Here is a 25,406-nt window from a genome sequence, read left to right as displayed (position 1 = left end):
TTTTTCTGAGGTCCAATTTTTTAGCTCATTTTTTGTTTATTGGCAGCCTACATTAAGACAGGTTAGAGATGTTGAATTTTGTCTGCAGGCAGATGAAAATGATGAAATAATGATTTATTTGTGTGCCCTTTGTGCAGTAACAGCTAGAGTGGTCTGGAAATCCCATTGGTAGTTTCTTTTTGCTTCTGTTCTATATCTTTATTTTGTAGCCAGACGTGGAAAGCTTGAGGGGAAGGAGGAAGAGAGAAAGAACATAGGGTGTGTCTTCTATTCATCAGCAGCATTCTTCTCCTCTTTCAAGGAGCATGGGGTCTGTGGGAAGAGTGTAAACTCCACCATGAGAAAGGAACAAAGGTACCACTTGTTCTCATTTAGTATATTTTCTTCTCATATATTTCTACTTTCTCTAGGTAAAAGGAAAGGCTGAAGTTAAATAACCAGTCTCTCTGGTATTAAAGTGCTCTGACTGGATTTCATACCCACAGCCTATTTTACCACAGATAATATTTACTGTTCATTTAAAATTTTTCTATCAGGGCTTTTCCTGCTTTGTAAGTGTTCATTGATTTATTCATTCAACATATATTTAAGGACCTCTTTTCTACATAAAAAGTGCTATTTTTTGGCGGGGGGAGGAGATAAAGAATTATAACAGAGTACTTTTACTTATGTGTCTTTTAATTTAGACGTGAAAAAAAAAACCCACACTCATAAGATAAACTACACACCAAAAAATGAGTTTACAAAGCAACATTAGATGAATGGAATAGAAAATAAGTTATGTGAATCCAGAGACAGAGGAGACTCAGCATTTCACCATGGACAGGAATGATTCTTAGAATGAGAGAGGCTTTGTGCTGTGTGTTGGTAGTTCAGTAAAGGTTGGATGTGGGAGAGAAGACTTGAGGTTATCGTCCAAGAATGTGGAGTGATGAGAGCCAAACTGCAGAGGCAAAATGAGCATGGCACAATCAGGGAAGGTATGAGTAGATAGTGTGGCTGGATTGGTAGTTTCACCAAGGGGAATGTCTACTTATTCTTTAATTTCAGCAAGTATTTATGGAGTTCTGACTGTTCTGTCAGGTGCTTTGGATACAAAGATGAAAAAGACAGACATGGTTTCAGCCACTGAATTGATTACAGTCTGGCAGATGATAGGGACAATAAACATTGGAACCAACAAATATATGAAATAAGAAGAAATTAGGTAAGAATTATTAAGAAACATACAAGGATCTGTGAGTGAAAACAGGGGAAAACAACTAGAAAATAAATAAAAGAACTGTGTGTATTATAGCCCAGAGGAGGCATTGTGATCATGTATAGATAATTAATCAACCTAAGTTCAAATCCCAGCTCTGCCATTTGTTAGCTGTTGGACTTGGTAAGTTATCAAATCTGTCTGAGTGTAGTTTTGCATCTTTGTTAAATGGGAATAATACCACTTACCTCATAAGATTGCCATAGTATTTGAATGAAATAATATACAAACCAGCATGCATAGTTTTTGGGAACATAGTAGATACTCATTAAATATTAAAATCTGTCATTCATGCCCAAACACCAGAGATAGAGAAATGCTATATTTCTTTTAGAAAAAGACTCTGGAATCTTTATAATGACTATGAGTTGATATGATTAGTTAGAGAATCATGGACAAAGCATCTTTCACTAATTATACCTGTTGGGATGGTGGTGGCTTGGCTAACAGACAGGTCTTAGTCAACAGCCTTAAAATCTCAACATTCCTCTCACAGAGCCCGCACACATGCATATGGATTTGTTTTCTCTACAGTTATTTTGGTTGTGAGAGGTATATATTTTTTTTCATGGAATGAATAAAAAACATTTTGGTTTAATGACTGGAGGGTGGAAACAAATTCAGCAGGTGCTGTTTTCCTTTTGGTCAAAATAATTACAGTACAAAACTCTCATTCTATCCACAGAAATCCTTTTTCTCCTTCAGGAGTCACTGAATCAAGTCGAAGTTATATTAGAATTTTGAAGTATCCTTTCTTTTCTCATTAAAATGGGGGCTCTGAAAATCTGGTGGAAAAACATTATCTTCTTGGCCAACCTGACATGTTGTGTTCCACTAGTATAATGATGGAAGCCTCATGATGCCAGCAGGATACTCAGGGTGGTTGGTAGTAAGTATTAGGAACAAGACATGGTTTCTGATGTGCTTGGAACAGTAATACTATCCGTGAAGGCAAAATTCATATTTTCCTATGTGAATATTAGTGGTGCCATTATTTTCATTTGGTGGTATCTGACAGGAAGTTACTCTGTCTTGGCCAATACAGTTCTGTTGTTGTTGGAGGTACAAAGAAATTGGAGAGGCAATTTCATAAAATAGTGGGGAATTTGAAGAGCAATTGACCTTCAAGAATCCCTGAACTCATGCATCTTATGGTTTCCAACTGGTCTGCACTGGAGTTCTCAAACTGGATGTCAAAAGTCAAAACACTAAATCAACAAAATATCAAGTCAGAGCCATTTTGTTGTCAAAGGAAACCTTCATTTGTCCTTTGCACAGTAAGATTTTAGTCTTTTTGATGACTGCTATTCTGTTTTGACTTAGTTCATGTGTAGGCATGACATGTCCTCATTCCAGAAAAGATTTAAAGTAGACAGTGGACATAGATTTTTAGGGCTGTTACTCAGGAAAAGACAACTTAGAACTTCCAAAATATTTTGTGACACTGGATAGTAAGCATTAGTCATCTTCTTTTATTCTGCATACTTTTATTTCTATAAATTTCTTCAATGGTTTCCAGCTGTTTCTTGTCCCTTTGGCTGCTTCTCTTGCCCTTCCCATTCCACGTGGTCACTAGCCATGATCCCTGAGCTCAGCAAAGGCTTTGTTGTGAGGAAGGGAGATGTGCTCTGAAGTGGACATTGATATTGGGCTGAAGTGGAAATGAACAGGTTGCTGTTCTTGCTTAAATGAAGAGAAATAAAACCAAAATAAATGGTAGAAAATAAATGTGGATGAAATATTCCACTTGATATTGGACTGAAGTGGAAATGAACAGGTTGCTGTTCTTGCTTAAATGAAGAGAAATAAAACCAAAATAAATGGTAGAAAATAAATGTGGATGAAATATTCCACTTCTAGAAATTCGTACTTAATCTGACCAGTAATATTCATGATGATTATATTACTGAAATTTAAAACCAAGAATAAAATACACCCTGAAATATCTGCCAAGCAATAGACATAATTTTTCCACCATTAAATAAATGTGCTTCACCAGGGCTTAGTCCTGGATTAGGCACAATTTAATTTTCCCTGACTACCCGCTATGAAGTCTATCAGTTCAAGATGGCAGATGAAGTCCATTCATTTGAACACATCTCCCTCCCATGGAAATGTTAAAATGAGAATGGGTAATGATTAATGAAATAAACACAATGAGAAGAGTGGAGAAGTGTTTCTTGAACAAATAAAATATTTTAACACGTATCTGGAAGGCAGAAAGCAGATGGAGTGACAATTAGGGAAAAAATGGAGGAAACTTCAGCCTAGAAGACAAAGAGAAGGTCTGCAGTTTATCCTTATGTTTCTAAGTAGTACATATGTGGCATCTGGAAGTCTTTCTTGATTCCTTCTTTATCTCCCACAATCAACAAATAATCCATGCTTACTGATTTTAGCTCCTGAATATCAACAGGGACCTGTCCTGAAACATCACCTTTTTTCTATCACTCCATTGTCCTGCCTTAGTTCCAAACCTTCGTTGTCTCCAGTTTTGACCATTTGTAGCAGCTTCTGTTTTGTCCTGGTACCTCCATGTGTGGCTTATACTAACCTTTTAAAATGCAAATCTTATTAACCATGCCACCTTCCTATTAAACCTGGAAATAGCTTCCCATGGCTTTCAGGATAAGCACCTTAGCAGAGAATGCAGAAGTCATCATAGTCTTCATCTTTACCCTAGTGATTAACTCCAATCCATTGCCCCTCTCCATATGACTGTCCATATTTACTATCCATGTTCCAACAGTGCTGAACTTGCCCTTCCTTGGACACTTTGCAGCTTTTCATTTCAGTGCTTTTGCTGATACCCTATTTTGATTGGAGTGTCCTCTCTTTGGCCATTCTCTTATCTCCATGACTTCTTTTCCTGCCAAATTTCAGTTTATCTTTAAAAATCCTACTTAGCAGTAACCTTCTTTGTGAAATCTTACCTCCGTGCATATATTTATTATAGATATAAATTTTATTGAGGTTATTTTAAATGTGCATTTCTCTTATTAGACTGTGAGCTCTTAGAGCAAGACTATGTATTTGCAGCTCCAAGGCCAAGTTTGTTTGTTTTCCTTCAAAATTCAACCATTATTTCTTTAAATATGTCTTCTGTCCTCTGCCTTTATAGAGACTCTAGGTATACTTCTGTTAAGCTACTTGAAGCTGTCCCACAGCTCCCTGATGTTGTGTTTTAGTTATTTACTTGGCTTTTTTTCCCTTGTGTTTTGTTTGCATAGTTTTTGTTGCTAAGTCTTGAAGTTCACTATTTTTTTTCCTTTGGCAAAATCTAATATTTAATTAACCTCATTCAGTGTATTTTCGTCTCAGACTCTGTGGTTGGCATCTCTAAAAGTTCAATTTGCATTGTTTTAAAAAATAACTTCCATGTCTCCACTGAACTTTTTTTTTTTAAGATTTCATTTATTTATTTGAGAGAGAGAGAGAGCATGAGCTGGGGGGAGAGGCAGAGGAGAAGCAGACTCCCACTGAGCAGAGAACCCGACATGGTGCTCAATCCCAGGACCTTGAGATCATGACCTAAGCCTAAGGCAGATGCTTAATCGACTGAGCTACCCAGGCAGCCCTCCACTGAACTTTTTGAACACATGGGATGAAGTTATGACTATTTTAATGTTATTGTCTGCTAATTCCAGTATCTCTATTAGTAGTGGTTTGTTTTCTGTTGATTGTTTTTTCTCCTATTATGGGTTGTATTGTTCTGCATTTTGGCATGCCTACTAATTTTTTATTGGATGTCAACCATTGTGAATTTTTACTTTATTGAGTGTTGGATATATTTCTTTTATTTCTATTGGCATTTAACTTATTTTTTAATTTAAAAAATTTTAATTCCAGTATAGTTAACATACAGTGTTATATTAGTTTCAGGTGTACAGTACAGTGATTCAGCAATTCTATACAATACTCAGTGCTCATCATGATAAGTATACTCTTAATTCCCTTCACTTATTTCACCCATCCTCCCCCATTCATCTCCCCTCTGGTAACCATAAGTTTGTTCTCTACAGTTAAACACTGTTTTTTGATTTGTCCCCATTTTGTTGTTCATTTGTTTTCTTTTTTTAAAAGCGGCTTTATTGAGGTATCATTGTATTCACAAAAAAAGCTGCACATATTTAATGTATATGATTTGATGAGGTTGGACATACATATACACCCATACCATTGCCACACCAAGATACCATTGCCACAATATATATATTTGCTTTATTTTTAATATTAAAAAAATTTAATATTTAATGTTTTAGGTGCTTTGATATTGGGTGCAGATGTATCTGCAGTTGTTATATCATCTTAATGAATTGACCATTTTATCATTATATAATATCCTTCTTTGTTGTGACCATATTGATTTAGTCCCTTTTGTTTGATATAAATATAGCTACCCCTGCTCTCTTTTTAAAAACATTCTTAGTTTATTAATCCTCTCATGAAAAATCTGCACAATCACCACAGATAAAGCCACTGGCCACATCTTTACTCCTTCTCTTGTCCAATCTCCAGCTCACATTTTGCCAGCACCAACATTGGCTTTTGCAGTCCCCCTGACTTTCTTCATTCTGTTCTTGCATTCCTTTTGCTGTTTTCTTGATGTCTTTTTCTTCTCATATAGGCCATGTCTTGCGAGTCTGTGTTTGGGTTCATTTTTCTTTGCATAATCCAAGGAATCATAAATTATGCCAAAGCCAGTTGTCTTGCCACCACCAAAATGGGTTCTGAATCCAAATATAAATATGACATCTGGTGTGGTCTTGTATGTTTTGGCTAGTTTTTCCCGAATTTCTCTCTTAGGTACTGTTGCCTTTCCAGGGTGAAGGACATCAATGACCATCTGTTTCTGCTGAAGTAGTTGGTTGGTCACGAACTTCCTGGTTTGGATAGTTACTGTGTTGGTCATGATGGTGGCCGAGCTTCAAGCAGCCAGGCCGAGCTTCAGCAGCCTGTTCTCTTTTGCTTACTGTTTCCATCCCATTACTCTCAGTCTATGTGTGTCTTTAAATCTGAAGTGAGTCTCTTATAAACTGCATATAGTTGCATATAGTTGAGGCTTGTTTTATATATATAAATATATGAAAATACAATATATAAATATATAGTATATAATATAAGTATATATAAATATATAATGTATAATGAAAATATATAAATATATAACATGTATAAATATGAAAAATATATATTCTTTCTTGGAAGATAGAAGTCTTCCATAGTTTTGCTTAAAATGTTGCAGAAGATAGATATTCAGAAGACATGTTCAGAAGAAAATGTTTAGAATTTAGAAGCCTGAGAAAATGCTTTCTAGCATCACCCTAATACCAAAACCAGACAAAAAATTCCATAAAAACAACAGACCAACATCTCTCATAAACATCTATGCAGACAATGCTATTAAAAAATGGTCAAGAGGGCGCCTGGGTGGCTCAGATGGTTGGGCATCTGCCTTCGGCTCAGGTCATGATCTCAGGGTCCTGGGATCGAGTCCCACATCGGGCTCCCTGCTCCTTGGGAGCCTGCTTCTCCCTCTGCCTCTCTCTCTCTCTCTCTCTCTCATGAATAAATAAATAAAATCTTTAAAAAAAAATGGTCAAGAGTTCTGAACAAATACCTTAGCAAAGAAGACATAAAGATGACAAGCATATGAAATGATGCTCCATATCATATGTCATCAGGGAAATGCAAATTAAAACAACAATGAGATACCAATCATAATGGCCGAAATCCAGGGCATTCATAACACCAAATGCTGGTCAGGATGTGGAGCACTAGGCGTTCTCATTCTTTGTTGGTGAGAGTGCAAAATAGTACAGCTACTTTGGAAACAGTTTGATAGTTTCTTACAAAAGTAAACATACTCTTACCATACAGTCCAGCAATCACGCTCCTTGGGATTTATCCAATCATTTGAAAATTGTATATACACCAAAACCTGCACACAGATGTTTATCATAGCTTTATTCATTATTGCCAAAAACTTGGAAGCAATCAAGATGTCTTTTGCAGGTGAATAGATAAATAAACTATGGTACATCTAGAGAATGGAATATTAATTAATACTAGAAGGAAGTGAGCTATAAAGCCAAAAAAAGATGTGGCAGAACCTCAAATGCATATTACTAAGTGAAAGAAGCCAATTTGAAAAGACTGTACATCGTATGATTCCAACTTTATGACATTCTGGAAAAGACAAAACTATGGAGACAGTGAAAGGATCAGTGCTTTCTAGATATTGGGGAACAGGGAGAGATGAGCAGGCAGAGCATAGGAGATTTTTAGGGAAGTGAAACTATTCTGTATGATACTATAATGGTGGATAGATGTCATTATACATTTGTGAAAACCCATAGAATGTACAAAACCTTGGTTAACCCTAATGTAAACTCTGGACTTTGGATAATGACTTGTGACAAATGTGCACTTTGTTGTGGGATGTTGATAGTGGAGGCAGGATTTGTGTGTCTATGGAGGCAAGGGTTATATGGAAACTCTATTTTTCACTGAATTTTTCTGTGAACCTGGAGATGCTCTGAAAAATAAACTCCATTTAAAAAATTCAAGATCATCAACCAATGAAACTTTGAACCATTTTAGGGAATCATTATTTCTGTTTGGTTTTATGATTTAAAAAAATACAAATTTCCCATTCCATCCCTCTCACAACCATATACCTACTTCCTGCCCCCAAAGCTACTATTAGAAGAAACATTTTCTTACTGTTGTCTGTATTGACACACAAAAAGTGCAGAATATTCTTTTGTTCATGCTGAACTCTGAGAACAAAGGACTCATTTATTTTATCTGTTACTTATCTGATCCTTTGGTATAGGTTTCACTGAAGGGCATGACAATTTTAATAAGTAATGTTTAATAGATACTCTATAGATCTGGGTATAGTTAAATATTTGTAAAGTAACTCAATGTATAGTGAATACTATTTGTGAATTTGTGAATACTAATTGTGTATTGCTGAGGTAGCTTAGTTGTAAACCAACCACCTTTGCATGCTGAATATTATAAAGTGAGGTAAGGGAATGTTCAGCTTCAGCTTCTTAGCTTAGTCTAGTTCTATGATTGAATGTGACAGCTGGATTTCCTTCTAGATACAAGACCAGAATTCTGCCTTTCATCCATTTTGTTTACTTTTAATGACTGAAAAGACAGTGAAGTAGCTGTGAGTGAAAGAAGAAAATAAAGAGAAGTAAATGTTTTATCTAATAAGTTAATTTAGAAATGTCTGTGCTGACAGCCAGCTCCTTCATATTTTTCTCTGAAGGAGATATCTCATCCTCTCTACTCAGAATAAACTATCTTCCTCCAAATCTGTAATTCTTGAGACCTATAAGAAAATTTAGGCTATGCTAGAAATAACCCTTTAGTTTTATTTTGATTTTGTGATTTTTTTTCTTTTAAGGAATTCCTGGGATTAGGTTAGGGGTTTTCCTGATCTGGTGTAGGTTATTGGAGAATTATTTCTGTGTGTGCAAGATTAGGTAATTTTTTGAGTTTGCAAGATTCTTTTTTTTTTTTTTTGGACTCCACATTTCATTTATTCAACAAATATTGTTGGTGTACCTGCACTGAACCAGGTTCTGAAGTAAGTTTGAGAACACTTGTGAAGTACTGTTTGTGACATTATGTGATCATATTTACTCTGTTGCTGAGTTCTCTTATCAAAAAATTTTTAAAACTTGTAAAAAGTATTAGTTATTAGAGTATACAACTGGAATAACACAGGAAGATAATTTGTGCATTACTTCTTAGAATTGTTAAAATTTTGTGTTACTCAACACCAGCTACTCTACAAGATATAATTTTCTGACAGGGACATAAACTAACTTTTTTGTGGACTAATGTAATTAGGTGCTAGATGATAGCGTTTAGTTTGTTTTATTCTTGAATTTACATTAGTAAAAATCATTTCATGCTCTATAATTTTCTAATACAAATGAATCATCCTTCTATAAAATAGTAAGCTTTCCTAGACCCAAAAATCTGTTATTATATAATATATATATTCTGAGCACCAGAATATTTCTAGAAATTTCAACTATGGACTATTATATCTAGAAGATATTAATTCAGAACTTTAGAAATGTGTCTGACTCTGTCTATTGAAAGTCCAAAGAGAAAATAAATGGAAGTAAGAGCTAGTTCTTTGAAAAGATAAACTGTGGAAGGAGCCGAAATGCCCTTCAACAGATGAATGGATAAAGAAGATGTGGTACCTGTACACAATGGAATATTATTCAGCCATCAGAAATGATGAATACCCACCATTTGCATCAACATGGATGGAACTGGAGGGGATTATGTTAAGTGAAGTAAGTCAAACAGAGGAAGACAATTATCATACGGTTTCACTCATATGTGGAACATAAACAATAGCACGGAGGACCATAGGGGAAGGAAGGGAAATCCAAAGGGGCAGAAATCAGAGAGGGAGATGAACCATGAGAGACTATGGACCCCAAGAAACAATCTGGGGGTTTCAGAGGGGAGGAGGATGGGGGGAGAGGGTAACAAGGTGATGGGTATTGAGGAGGACATGTGCTGTGATGAGCTCTGGGTGTTATGCTTAACTGGTGAATCATTGAACACTGCATCAAGGACTAATTATATACTATACAGTGGCTAACTGAACATGAAAAAAAAAAAGAAAAGATAAACAAAATGAACAAACCTTTAGCTAGACTCACCAAGAAAAGAGAGAAGACTCAAATAAAATCAGAAATGAAAGAGTCAATGTTAAAACTGATACCATAGAAATACAAAAGATCATAAGAGATTACTGTGAGCCATGTTACACCAACAAGAAGGGATGGGTAAGTTCCTAGAAACATACAGTTTTCTAAGACTAAATCATGATGAATAGAAATTCTGAACTGATTGAGTACGGTGAGGGAATTGAAGCAGTCATCAAAAGTCCAGGACCAGATGGCTTTACTGGTGAGTTTTACCAAACATTCAAAGAAGAATTACACCAATCCTTTTTGAACTCTTCCAAAAAATAGAAGAGGAGGGGATACTTCCAAAGGCATTTTTCAAAGCCGGCATTATCCTGATAACAAACCAGACAAGGATGCCCCAAGAAAAGAAAATTACAGGTCAGTATACCTGATGAACATAGATGCAAAAAATCCTCAACAAAATATTAGCACACCAAACTGAACAATATGTTGAAAAGATCATACACCATGATCAAGTGGGATTTATTCCAGGGATGCAAGGCTGGTTCAGCATCTGCAGATCAGTCAGTGTGATATACCACATTAACAAAATGAAGGATAGAAATCATATGATCATCTCAATAGAGTCAGAAAAAACATTTGAAAAAATTCAACATCCGTTTATAAGAACTGTCAACAAGTGGGTATAGAGGTAATGTACCTCAACATAGTAAAGGCCATATATGACAGGCCCACAGATAACATCATACTCTACAGTGAAAAGCTGAAAGCTTTTCCTCTAAGATCAGGAACAAGAAAAGGACACCTACATATACCTACATACCCACACCACACCACACCACACCACACCACACACACACACACACACCTAAAATCATTAAGATTATTCCTTAATAATAATACTAATAATCTTTGAGCTGTTGATTATTAATAGTGACTTAGGAAAATTTTAAGGTATCTTAAAAATAATGCCTTCATCTTATTTGATTTGGAAGGGGAATCTTTTCAATTGCTGAAGTTTAATATGAAATAAAGAATGGTGGTTAAAGAGTAGTCTATTCATGCATGTTATATCCTCCACACTGCCACTGTCATTAAACATTTAGTCACTACACTTTAACTTTTGGTGCTCTTTCTATATATAGACAGTGTTGTTTTCTGAAGTCATTGATTATATTTCTGGGACATTATGAAATGAAAATAATCATCATCTAAAATCAAAAAATTCAGAGGCTGTAAAGGGATAGTCTAATTTTACAACATTTATTTCTCATTTTACAATTATTTTATTATTACATATATTTTCTTCAACTAATATTCAAAGGGGTTAGCAAATTTCATTCAGATACCAGTTCAGGGCGCCTGGGTGGCTCAGTTGGTTAAGCGACTGCCTTCGGCTCAGGTCATGATCCTGGAGTCCCGGGATCGAGTCCCGCATCGGGCTCCCTGCTCGGCAGGGAGTCTGCTTCTCCCTCTGACCCTCCTCCCTCTCATGTGCTCTGTCTCTCATTCTCTCTCTCTCAAATAAATAAATAAAATCTTTAAAAAAAAAAAAATTTCATTCAGATACCAGTTCAAGAAGTACCCAGTCTTAAGGCTTAGTACCTGCACACTTGTGTACAAATCAAATAGTGAATGGATTTGATTACTAACTCTGTGATTAATACCCCAAATGTAAACACAGTGACTCAATAAAATATTGTCAAATATATCCAAGGCAAAATAGCGATTTATATAAACTCGTCATTAAAATCTACCCAAATAGTCCCTGGTGGAGGGTAGATGTTTTAAAAGGATTGAATTTAACCCCATGTCCAAAAACAACATTTTTATTTTGAGTATAATAAGTAAGTACTCTGCATGGCCTATACAGTCACAAGTTTGCTGAACCAACAGTTATGCTTGATTTTGAAAAAAGAAATAATAAGATAATCTCTTATTATCTTATCTCAGTAGATTACACTACCTGAGCAAATCAATGAATCTGAGAAAACAAATTTGGATTATATATTTTGGAAACTGAAATATATAATACACAATGGTTGGGAACAGTGACTTAGATAAACTATGAGTGTGATAGGAGGATGTATTTTGAATTGTCTAGCACTTGAGAGGGAAAAACAGGAAAGTCATATTGATTTTTAATGTAGGAAGATGGAGGGTAAATTGCTTTTGGGTTTGACAAGCTATTTGGCGATATGTCTTAGAGCAGTGTTTCTCAAATTTTATTGTGCCTAAGAATCAGTTGTGAGCTTTTAAAAATGCTAATTCTCAGGTCCTAACAGAGATTCTTTTGCAGTATGTGTTAGGTAGGACTTAGAATTACTTGTTTTTAATGAACACCTTATGCAGGTAGTTTGTGGACTTCACTTTCTGAAACACCATCTCATAGTGTTTCTGTTAGCTTTTATGTTCTTTCTTCCTTACCTAGATGTGTAGCAAAAAATATTTTATCTTTTAGATAGAATCTCTGTAACTTTTTATTAATAATTCATATAGCAAAGAGGAAATTTAAAAATATATGTAGTTTGGTATGTCAGACTAGAGAGCTTAGGCACAGGTGGAAGAGAGGATAAGCAGAGGCTAGCAATTTGACATTATGTATTTTCTCCAGGATTTCATACAACTTAATTATTTAAAATTAGTACTTTTCAAACTTTTTATTCTCCCTCATTTCTCATGACCCACTGCTCAACATAATCTATCAACCAACAGCCAATTATAACAAAACTTGTGCATTAAAACAGTATTATAGTATTTCCTTTATTTTATTAATTTCAGGAATTATTAGAAGTCTTCAATGTAATAATATGCTATTTTCATTTTGTAGTATCCTTTTACAACTCTGACCTATTTTCATTATACGTAAGTTATTTTGGGACATTCAGGAACATTGGTGACAATGTGTGGATGTGGTTCTGTATGTATGATTAGAGCTCCTTCCTAGAGAAGATATGTGACTGACTGGAGGGGAGAGTGGAAGGAATTGTGGAGATAAAGAAGATCTAGTAAGAAGTTAGAGACAAAGTACAGAAATGTGAAAGAAAGGAATAGCTTGCTTTGATCTATATCAAGGTTTAGAACAATTGGCTTTTGTTAAGTTAATTTGATGGCTCGATTTTGTAGAATCTTCACAAAGGACTACAGGGTAGTGAAATATATAGCAAGGTTTCCTTCTGGAGTGACACAGCCATGGAATCTGAAGGGTGGTGCTGTTAAGGTTCATTTTCCATTTGCAGTAGAAATATCCCAGTGACTCCAGAGGTATAATGTCAGATGTTCTTATCAAAAGGTAGGGTTTATTCATTCTGTATCACTTGTGGTGGTGATGGCAGTGGTGGTACTGCTGGTGGCTGTGGTTGTGGTGGTGTTTGCATGTCTGTGGTCGAGAGGATAAGAAAAAAGTAGGATAAAAGAATGTAGCAGGATATTGGTGGTTTGAGTGCAATAGTATCCTGGTTGTACCACTTCAGAGTCAGGTCTGGTCTCCAGATGTTCAGGCTCAAACTTTGACCAATGTCAGTTGATGTGCTAATTACAAATAAATTTTAAATTTGTTTTGGAGTATATCACTTCCCAGTGACTGAAATTGGGAAAGGCTTTAAATGCTAGGATGAGCATTTTGTGCCTTATGTAATTGGGAACTGTTAAATATTCTTCTGCAGATTTGTGGAATAATGAGATTATCTTATTATTTCTTTTTTCAAAATCAAGTATAACTGTTGGTTCAGCAAACTTGTGACTGTATAGGCCATGCAGAGTACTTACTTATTATACTCAAAATAAAAATGTTGTTTTTGGACATGGGGTTAAATTCAATCCTTTTAAAACATCTACCCTCCACCAGGGACTATTTGGGTAGATTTTAATGACGAGTTTATATAAATTGCTATTTTGCCTTGGATATATTTGACAATATTTTATTGAGTCACTGTGTTTACATTTGGGGTATTAATCACAGAGTTAGTAACAACCTTATGTTCACATTTCATGGAGGAATTAGAATAATTCCACAAAGAGCTTAAAGTCTTTAGGAATTTAACTTGATGAGTGTTGAGGAGCTCAAACTAATATCCTTTCTCTCCTTTTGTGGATAGGCATTTTTTATCTGAATTGAATTTCATTTCATATGTGGATTGTTTTCTCTAATAAATATTTTCAGTGCAGAAATAGGAGATTTTAAAGAGTTTCAGGTAAGACTGCAGCTTATTTCTGGATCTAGTAACTAGTTCTAGGTAACTGTCCTCGTTTTGTAAGTATAACTAGCTTTGCAATATTAAGGAAGTTATCTTCTTTAGGTTTTCCTTTTTCAACTGTAATATGAGAATGTGACCAGAACATGTAAAGATATATTTTATCTCTATAATTCTATGACTGTAAGATTTTCAAGGAGTGACTTTACAGTAATAATGTTTAAATTTCTGTTGACTCCGAAGGTCATTCCACATGAGTTACAAAACTCATTTAAGTTGTATTACTGAAACAAGTTTATGCCTCTTGAGAGGACTACTGAAGGAGATCTTCAAAGGAGATAAAAATGTTTGTTTGAACTTCAGTATTGATGTGTTTATAAAAATTTAATCTTATCCAAATACTGAGGACTTCTGACATCCAAGTATAGCCAAATTTAAGTCAATACAATGAATAGTTGCTCAATGAACAGCTCATTTTTAAAAAATGTAAACTTTGTTGGGTATTTTGAAGAGGATTTCACTTTTTAAGATTTATCTGTTGCTAAAGAACCTGTTTGAATCTTTCTTTCCTCCATTAGCAGTAGAATAGTATTAAGAATATTTTTCACTTCATATGTAGATGATTTATTAGTTCTTTCTGTTCTTGCCAAATGTTCATAAGTCTGGACTAAACTGTAATATCATACTTAATGTCTCAAAGTTTTATAATAACTTCAGGATCTGTAAATTTAATAATAATTTCACGTGTCTTGCTTTTGTCTAAGTAATGTGACATAAACTATAAAGTAACAGGTGACATGTATGCCAGGATTTAAATAGCAAATGATATTATACTGTCCTCCACTTAGAAGACCTAGCACATGCAAGTGTGTAATAGTCTATCAACAGGGAGATATGGGTATAGGATCTCTTTTGCTGTTTTTATCCGAGGTGCGATTATTGCTAATTAAAATACCTCCCTGGGCAGTTCTAATGATCGGCCATGTTTGGAAGCCCTAGGTCTTGTATATGGCAAAAGATAATTATTGAAGTGTTCTTATAGCCACAAACCCAGAACCCGGGCCATTTCTGGACCCTGCTGTGGGTTTCAAGCTTGACCCAGTTAGACCCATAGTTCATTCCTGTCTGGATTCTTCTTGGGAATTTTGCTCTGACCTTAGGGTAGTGAATTCTCATGTTGCTTATTTTGGCAAGAATCTTTAAAGGAATCTTGTGTGTGTGTCAGTGGGGTGGAGGTGGGGTGGGGCAGATCCATGCTTCACAAGTGTTCCAAGTTTCCTGAAATGGCCCGAGCTGCCATCAGAACAGATCATAGTTAGACTATGTGGTGGGCGCGTCTGATTGCTATATATGGCAAAGCTACTTACTGCTTCCAGGGATGGCTGGATTCCTGGAATAAAGTAGATTGAATGTATACTAGGATGTGCCAGAATAGAGAATAGAAAAAACTGAATCTTTGGGGTAAATTTATGTAAAATGCTTAAGCAACTTTGTGTCTCATGGGTATGGTTTAGAATAAAGAATGATTAAAAGTCAAGAAAACAAAAAAGGGTAGTATAAAATGTTTGCTTTTAGGTAGCAATAAGCCTTAAGAAAAGCATTAAATAAACTAGTATCATTGGGTCTTAAATTCTAAATTGATGAAAAAAAATCATATAAATAGTTCTAAATTAGCTGTTTTATGCATTAGGTAGTAATTACCACATTATTGAAGTTAAATAAGTCCATGTGTTTAAAAATAGCAGTGAAGATTGACATAAACCTTGGGTTTAAGATTTTAAACTGGGCATTGTCTCATAGAATGTCAGACTGAGAGCCGCATTTTGGGGAAATGATTAATAAGAGTTGAGGAAATTTGCTAATAGCTGCCATGAAGCCAGAAATCTGTCCCGTAAATTTTTTTTTCTGAAGTCCTGAGTAATACTAGATGTATTTTTTTTTTTTTAGCTCTTTTAGGCTGAATCATGTAAGAAAGGTTATTTTAGGAAAATAATTAAAAATTTTTATTTACCATTTCCATATGTTTATATATGAAATGTAGGCAATTATAGCTCAACTAATTTTAGGCTTGGAAAAAGTCACATGTGTATATAGAGAGCTTGTTGAACCTAAAAATTTAATTTTTAAAAAAGATTTTATTTCTTTATTTTAGAGAGAGAGAGAGAGAGAACACAAGTGGGGAGGGGCAGAGGGGCAAAGGGAGAAGGAGAAGGAGACTGCCCCTGAGTAGGGAGCCTGACGAGGGGCTCGATCCCAGGTCCCTGGGATCATGACCTGAGCTGAAGGCAGACACTTAACTGACTGAGCCACCCAGGTGCCCCTAAAATTTAAGTTTTATCTTTTTGCAACTTGCTAAAAATAGGCCCATCTCTATAAGAACAAAAATAACTATTACACATCAGGATTATCTAAAATCGTATAAAATAACAAGATATCTTCAAATTGGAAATGAAGGAACAAAGATGAGGTGGGCCAACAAAAAGGGTGAAAGGAGAAGTTAAAATCACTCAGTAGTGGGGAGAAGATAGACAAAAAAGATATCTTTAAGTTATTTAGCAGTGACCAAGACCCATACAGCAGGATGAAAGACTAGGTGTCACGGTATAATTGGAGAAAAAACCAAGAAGAGTAGAACTATGAGCATCAAGAAAATAGGGAAGAGGAATATGGGATGGCTAAGGCTGATTCTCAAGCTGATACCTATTGACTTGACTTGGTTTGATAGCAGAGATGGAGAATTCCATGTAAAAAACACATTGATTGTTGTGGAGAGTACTGGATGTTTCTAATTTATAGTAAATAAAAAATGTCATGTGACACCCATATGAAATCTAAACATATAAGCCAATAATAACAAGCAAATGTATAAATCTCTGGATTAACATAAAAGTTAAAATGACAATAAATATTTAGATAGAAAGTGTGTGTTTAAATGTGAATATGGACCCCATATGACTCTAGTACTTTCATAGAAAAAAACAGAGTGCTTTTATGAGTATTTTTGTCTCTATAATATATGACAGGAAGAAAAGACACTAAGATTTTGATTCTAGATCAGAGCTCAGTGGAATAGTTAACTAAACTAAAAAAGTATATGTTTCTTCAAGCAATCATTGTTTCTGGTTCATTGACTAGAGAGAAATTTTTTTTAGACAACTGAAAATTTCTTTTATTTATTCAGACACATCTGTGAAATCACTTTTCTTTTGAAAGATGTAAAGACTTTCCAGGATAATGTGTAGAAAAGAGTCCTTTTAAATGGAATACAAGATTTACTATTCTACATGTGCTTTCATGTCAATTTTTAAAAATGAGAAATCAAGAGAATATATGCTTGCTGTTTATTAAGTGTTAAGAAAGGAATTTTTATCACTTGCTGATTTTCAAAGATGAATAACAGAACTATAGATGAAGTGGTAGACTTTAGGGCTTGGATCTGGTTATCTTTAACATGGTAAAGACCAAGTACTCTTAGCTTTGTTAACTTAAGAATTCCACCTGGAAGGAGGTTACAGAGCTGCCAGAATTTGCCTGTATTATAATTTCATAATGCCTTCACAACTTTAACATTTTTGGGGGTGTGGGTTGAACATGAAACTTAACTCATTATAAATATTACACATGTAAACTGCATTCAATTTTGGTTGAAGCCCTAGAAATTTATGAATGAGATAGAAGACACGAATTGAGCTCTCCTGGTTTAAATCTCACTGGTTTGGGAGCATATAAGGAGCAACTTAAAAGCAGGTGCTTATAGTTCTTGTTTTCAGAATGACAACATGCACACAAAAGCTTTTTAAATCCCCTCTGTTTTATGAAGTCCAAATATCTTAAATCCAGTAGATTGAAAAAAAAAAGACTTCCTACTTTGAGCCCAATAATTTTGACAAATTGGCTGAGGCTTGTTTTCCAGGGAAATGATACATTTATCTACGATCCAAAAGGAAATCTGTTCCTTTCATTTTTCAATGTGTGGTACAAATGTGTTTAGAGTATGCATTATGTATTTATTTTTGGGAATACTTATTTCTTTGCCAATGGGCATGCCTTATATCAAAGATGGGTGTTTCAGCAGCAGATGTTTAAGTTATACTTCTGCTCTGTAGCAAGTAAAATCATTTTTGAGTGTCAAAATAAATAAATACAGCAGTTTAACTGATATTTCCCAACTAAAATCTAACCCGAAGAATTTAAATATGAGACAAAAAAAGAAATCAACATGTTTTATAAGAAGGAATTGCCTAATACACATAAAGGATGACTGTACTCAACCTTGGGATGGGATGGGATGGTTACATGTGATCTGAAGGGCATTTGGTGAATCATAATCTGAAGTTGGGGGAAATATGTTGAATAGCATGAGTATAGGACACTAAAGATAGATTAAAAAAAAATGTTGGAATCGTTTTTATGGAATGGTTCTTGTTGTACCCAACATGTTTGTTTCCCTTTGCTGCTGGGTTTTATATACAAGGATTATTAAACTGGAACAAACAAGTTGTCTCTACATTATTATCAGTACAATTAGCTCTCTTATAGCTCATCAGTGGGTTATCCCACTTAGATATTATTTGTGACCATTTTTCACTTCTGGATGTAATTTTTTTAAAAATTTTATTTTATTATGTTATGTTAATCACCATACATTACATAATTAGTTTTTGATGTAGTGTTCCATGATTCATTGTTTGCGTATAACACCCAGTGCTCCATTCAGTACGTGCCCTCTTTAATACCCATCACCAGGCTAACCCATCCCCCCACCCCCTCCCCTCTAGAACCCTAGTTTGTTTCTCTGAGTCCATAGCCTCTCATGGTTCGTCTCCCCCTCCGATTTCACCCCCTTTATTTTTCCCTTCCTGCCATCTTCTTCTTCTTCTTCTTTTTTTTTTAACATACAATGTATTATTTGTTTCAGAGGTACAGGTCTGTGATTCAACAGTCTTACACAATTCTGGATGTAACTGATCCCAGAGCTTAGTATGCTTCCCAGCCACACTCACTTGCTCAGAATATGTTGTAAACTATATTGGATCAACTGTTTTCTACCAGTACTTTGTATTCATGTTCCCTTCTAGACTATGAAGTTGAGGTTGAAGACTATGCAGTATGAAGGCTTTTTCTGGGATCAGCAATACTTATATTTAGAACTGTCAGAAAATTGACTTCTTCAGCAAATTCTTTTAGTTTAACTCATTTATGGTTGCTACGATTCAGGTAGGTTTGGGTTCAGTTACTAAAAGAAAAAGCCATAGAAGCCTAACTGAGCTCTGTTTCATTCCTGGCATTCCTAGGAGGGGATTGGAACATTACAGAGTTAGGAGAGAGAGAGAAAGAGGCATTAATTCTACTTCTCCAGCAAAAAGTTCCATTTCTCTTTGATCACTCGTTATTGCCAGTGCTTTTATACAAAAACCATATGATGAATACAAATTTACAGGAGAAAAAAATACTACTTTATAAAGACATTGGAGAAGTTATGTGGGGATCTTTTCTCTTTTGATTGACACTAGACTTCAGAAACATGCAAACAAAGGAATTGTTCTAAAAGGATTTTTAAATGACAACTCATAATGGTAATAAATGAAGTACAGTTCAGGGTGTGTGCTGATGATATAATTCCAGTGACTATAATGAACTATAATTGTGTAAATGTGTATATGTGTGTGTGCATTTATTTCTTAAACCATTTAATGAAATGGAAATCAAGACAGTGCATCCAGAAGTTGTTAGAGAGGGATCATATTTTTAAAATTGTTGATATCTAAACTTAGGAGATCTCATCATCTTGAATAGCTTAAATCCTGGAAATTCTAGGTAGATGATATCATATTTGAACCTAGATTTTAAGGTGGACAACATCCAGTTGGTGTTAGATGATCTGGGTTCTATCCTCAGATCCAAATGCCCTTTATGAGTAGCATTTATTAAATCTCCTTTGGTGGCTAGTGTATGAAGAGTTTCCTTGATATTTTTCAGTTTCTGCTTATTTTGTCTTTCAGGGAGTTTGTCCTGTGTACATGGCTCTTAGTCACCCAGCCAGGTCTTTGCTTCTTACTATGAATTGTGGAGTTGATAAAATTTCTTAATATTTTCTCTTACGATACTGTGAAATTGTCTCAGCAAGAAGGACTTTGTCCACTAGATATTTGGAAAAATATTTCAAGATTAGGTAAATGTAGAGGCAGTAAAATATATTCTGTTCTTTACTTATAATCACCATAATTTTATATTGGAAAGCTTTTGCCTTGTGAATGTAATTAAGTCAGTATCAGTGATTAGTAGGTATGTGCTGCTGGCTGACTGCTGTTTGGTGGGATATATGGTTAAACTTTATTCCAACCAGTGTTCATATGTGCATAATGAGAGACCATAGAGAAAGTTCAGAGACCTCAAGTCAAACTATAATCACAACTATAAAGACAACAATGTAATGCAGTACAGAGAAGATTGGATAATGACAATCTGGAGACCTATGTTTGATTTCTACTTTTGTCTTTAACTGTCTTTGGCTAAGGCAAGTCATTTAACCTCTTACAATTTTTTTCCTTTAGTGTGCAGTGAAGGGTTTGAGTTTAGATAACCTCTAAACTCCGTTCTAGTTGTAATATCCCATCATTCTATATTAGGTTCAGAGCTGTTATTTAATTGGCCTCATGCCATCTTGCCCTTTATTTAAATACCAAGATTCTTATGTAAGTACATTAGTAGCCCAGAATATTGGCTGACTGGTTCCTCAAGAAGTCAGCTGTGGAATTTTTTAGGATTTTGTTTTGGTACTTGTGTAGTCAGGGTTCTCCAGATAAACAGAAGCAAAAGGAGAAATCTTTTTTTTTTTTAAGATTTTATTTATTTATTTTAGAGAGAGAGCATGAGCTGGGGGAGAGGCAGATGGAGAGGGAGGGGCAGACTCCCCGCTGAGCAGGGAGCCTGATATGGGGCTCGATCCGAGGACCCTGGGATCATGACCTGAGCCGAAGGCAGACACTTAACCAACTGAGCCACCCAGATGCCCCGCCAACAGGAGAAATCTATATGTATATGCATATGTACGTGTATATCTATCTCTATCCATATCCGTGTGTGTGTATATGTGTGTGTGTGTGTGTATAGTGAGCTAACTCTTTATTCTATATATAGAATTGACTCATATGATTATGGAGGCTGAGTAGTCCAGACCCAGGAAAGCCTATCATAAAGTTCCAGTCAAGTCTGAAGGCCTGAGAACTATGCTATTCAGGGCTTCAGTGGATTAGATGAGGCCTACCCACATTGGGGAGGGCAATCTGCTTTTCTCAGTCTACAAATTCACATGTTAATCTCATCTAGAAATACCCTCATAGACACATGCAGAATGTTTAACCAAATATCTGGGTACCCTATGGTCTTGTGAAGTTGACACATAAAATTAACCATCACAGGACTGAAAACTTCAACTATAAGGAAAAATTAGAAGAAGTTTCTTTAAAATGATCTACTTCATTAGTTGACTACAACTGGTGTTTTTGTTTTCTTTCTCCTGAGTTATTAGAAATCATAGTACTGTAGACTATACTAAAAAAACATTGGGATGTTCCCAGAAAACAGAAAAAGCATGGCTCAGGAGAAAAGCAGAAGCTGATAATGTGAATGTCTATCTATGGAAGTAAGATGATTAAATGAAAATCAGAGACTGGCATGGGTGAAATGTCAATTTTTGGTAAAAATAAATTTAAAAATAAAAAAATAAAAAGTAGAAAAAATTATATAAAGATTAAAATAACTCTTCTTAAGCAAAGGCTTTTGGAAAATTATAACCTGAGAGGTGGGGCTGGTAAGACGTGAGGAATGAACTGTGGTCTCTTCAGTCATGCCTGGTTAGACAGCTATCATCTTTTACTATTATCTTGAACTCAGGGAATAAGTGCATATTCATCTATTGTCATAGCTTGATATTATAGAAAGAGTCCTAGGCGAGAAGCCAAATCATCCTGACCCATGGCCTGCTGTGTTTCTACATAAATTTTTAAAAAAATTTAATTCATTAAAAATTTCCTTTAATTTCTTTGTATCTCAAGCCCTCATCTGTAAAATGGCAATAAATTAATAACTGCCCTCCTGACAAGCCATACAAACAAATGTAAGGTAATAGTGTTATTTTCTTTGTTACAGACTTTTTTCTTGTTTGTTTGCCTTAAACATTTTCTAGCAAGAACAAGAATTAGTGGAGTGGTATTTATTTGTTCCTTACTATGTTTATTTTATGTTGGCATGATATTTTAAAAGAAACAATGGAATTAAAAAAATTAACTTTGCTTCATTTAAAGCTGAATAAGATGAAAGGCAATATAGCTATTTTTATATATTTTCCTCTGGAAATATCTAATTAGGAAAAAAGTGGCTATTTTTGAGCTACATTCATTATTAACTACCATCTGAAGAATCTTTTTATAACTTTTAGAAGCCTAAACTTTAATGCGGAAAGATCTTTCAATTCTACTTTAGGAAGAAATATGTTAATAAGAAGTTTAAGACCAGTAAGAAGTTTAAGACCAAAAAGAGAAGGAATAGGTGGAAGTGCAGTGAAATAATTGATACAGAAATCAGGGTGCTGGTACATATTTCCCACTCTTTGAAGCTCGGCTTGGTCATGAGACTTGCTTTGTCCAACAAAATCTGATAGAGTTACTACATGGCAGTTACAAGCCTAGGCTTCAAGATGCCTTCATGGGTTTCTGTTTTTTTTTTTACGATCTCTGCCATCACCATGAACAGGACATGCTTAAGCTACCCCTGAGATCACTGTGGAGCACAGTAGACTGTGTCCAGAAGTACAGCTTTAATCTGCAACTTTTCAGCTGAGCTCAGGTGCAGGAGAATAAGTGATCATTCTTTAAATTTTTTTTTTTTAAAGATTTTATTTTTTTATTTGAGAGAGCATGTGCATGAGTGAGTGAGCATGAGCTGGGGGAGGAGCAGAGGCACAAGGAGACTCCTTGCTGAGCGGGGAGCCCAATGACGTGGGGCTCAATCCCAGGACCCTGGGGTCATGACCTGAGCTTAAGTCAGACACTTAACTGACTGAGCCACCTAGGCACCCCTAAATTCACTGAATTTTAATGTGGTTCCTTATGTAATAAGAGCTCACTGATATGAGGGTGAAAGTTCCTTTAGGACAAGGAGTATGCCTTACTCATATTTAGGTTGTCAGGTGCCCAGGTACTCAAGTAACATATTGCACGATAAATTTAATAAATACAGAAAGTTACAAGAACAATATAATGCCATCTGGAATTAACAAACATTGTTTTTTTTCCCAATTGTATTATTAAAATAATGCCCTTTTGTTATTTTCCCCAACTATTGTCATGAAGTTATTAATTAATCCTTATAACTCATATTTTTATACTTTTACTATTTTTATGCATCTGTAAGTAGTATAATCGTGCTTTGTGTATATTGGAAATATTTGTGTGCATGTGAATATGCTTCACATATTATTCCACAGTTTTCTTTTTGACTCAGTATTGTTTTTGTGATCTGTGTTATGTGAGTATACTTAGGTTTCATTCATTCATTTTATTGGTTATATTATATTCATTTCTATAATTTATTTATCCATTCCTCTTTTGATGAATATTTAGGATGTTCCTAGAATTTTGTAAAAGCAAACAAAGCTGCAGTAAACATTCTTTACTTGTCTGGAGAAGACTGTTATCTGGGACATATGTGTAGGAGTTTCTCTAGGGTATGTATCTGATTAGAATTGCCAAGGCCATAGGGTATTTCTGTTGTCAACTCTACTAGAAATTGCAAGATTGCTTTCCAAAGTAATTTTACACACTCCTGTCTAAATATATGAGACACTTTATGGCCCCAGTCCTTGCCAAGTATTGATAGGCTTTTAAGTTTTTGCTAATATAATAGGTATGAGATAATACATGTTTTATTTCACATTATTTCTGTTTATTATAAGGTCAAGCTCTTTTCCAGATTATTTATTTGCCAGTATATTTAGGCCCTTCTAGTTAAATTTGCTTATTTTGCCTTTGGGTTTTTTATGGTTGTTTTGTGTTTTTTTTTTTTTTTTGTTTGTTTGTTTTTGCCTTTTCTTTTTGTTTTCTTAGATTTCTTTATGTGTCCTGGTTACAGTTACTTTGTTTGCTACATGTATTGCAAGTATTTTCTCCTTGTCAGTGTTTTCTATTTTAATTTTTTAATGGTGTCTTTTGTAGGCAGCCTCTGAGGTGACTACCAGTGATCACTACCTCCTGGTATTCCAGACCTTATGTAATCTCTTCTCCTTAGGTTTGGGCTGGACTTACTGGTTCACTTCTTACAAATAGACCATGGGAAAAATGACCACTTCTGAGAGTAGGTCAAAAAACAACTGTGACTTCCATCTTGGGTTCTTCCACTCTATCTCATGCATGCATGTTTTACTTGTCCTGGTGGAAATCATGTTATGAGTAGTCCGGAACTGAAGCCTTTTGCCAAACATCAAGGTGAATGAACTTGGAAGTAGTCCTAAGTAGTCTTCAGAGACCGCAGTCTGGCTGACACCTAGACTGCAAACTTATGAGAAATCCTGAGCCAGCATTGCAGAGCTAAGCCATCCTAGATTGCTAATTCTGAGAAATTATGTGAGATAATAAATGTTTATGGCTTAACCTGCAAAGTTTTGGGGATAATTTGTTAAGCAGCATTAGATAACTAGTATCTTTTGTCATAGGAATTTTAAATTTTGGTTTGATGAAAGAAATCAATATTTAATTTATGAATTTTTTTGTCAGATAAATTCTAGCCTTAAATTTATGAAGATATTTGTCTGTGTTTTCTTTGAAAGCCTTTTCACATGAATTCCCTTGTTATATTTTACTTTCATATGGGTTACAGTATAAGGTTTTATATTTTTGTCAGATAATCTTGCGTAATTGTCAACAACAGTTGACATTTTTAAAATACCTTCTTGTAATATGTAATAAGCACATAATGACTATTTCAAATTTTCCATTCTGCTATATTTTAAAAATCACCTTTATTAAGATATGATTTACATTATAATCAGTTATAAAGTTTTAATGAGTTTTGACATGTGTACATTATGTAATCAGCACTCTAATCATGATATAGGACATTTATATAACCCCCAAAAGTCTTTCATCCCTCTTTGCAATTAATTGCCTCCCTCTGCCCTTAGTTCTTGGCAACCACTGATCTTTTTTTTTAATGCTATAGTTTTAACTTTTCTAAAGTTTCATATAAATGAGCATA

General features: G+C 34.9%; 1 long non-coding RNA gene and 1 pseudogene across 2 annotated transcripts in view; one reads left to right on the top strand and one right to left on the bottom strand.

The window, feature by feature from the left end:
• Positions 1 to 25,406, top strand: part of LOC144381269 (uncharacterized) — a 272,279-nt gene that overhangs the window by 129,683 nt on the left and 117,190 nt on the right. The gene's annotated exons all lie outside the window — the stretch shown is intronic.
• On the bottom strand, positions 5,754 to 6,173 carry LOC118531784 (small ribosomal subunit protein eS24 pseudogene; annotated as a pseudogene).

The sequence above is a fragment of the Halichoerus grypus genome, chromosome 3, assembly GCF_964656455.1.
Source record: "Halichoerus grypus chromosome 3, mHalGry1.hap1.1, whole genome shotgun sequence".
Lineage (NCBI taxonomy): Eukaryota > Metazoa > Chordata > Mammalia > Carnivora > Phocidae > Halichoerus > Halichoerus grypus.
The sequence above is the reverse complement of the archived record's forward strand: the minus strand, read 5'-3'. Positions and strand labels throughout refer to the sequence as shown.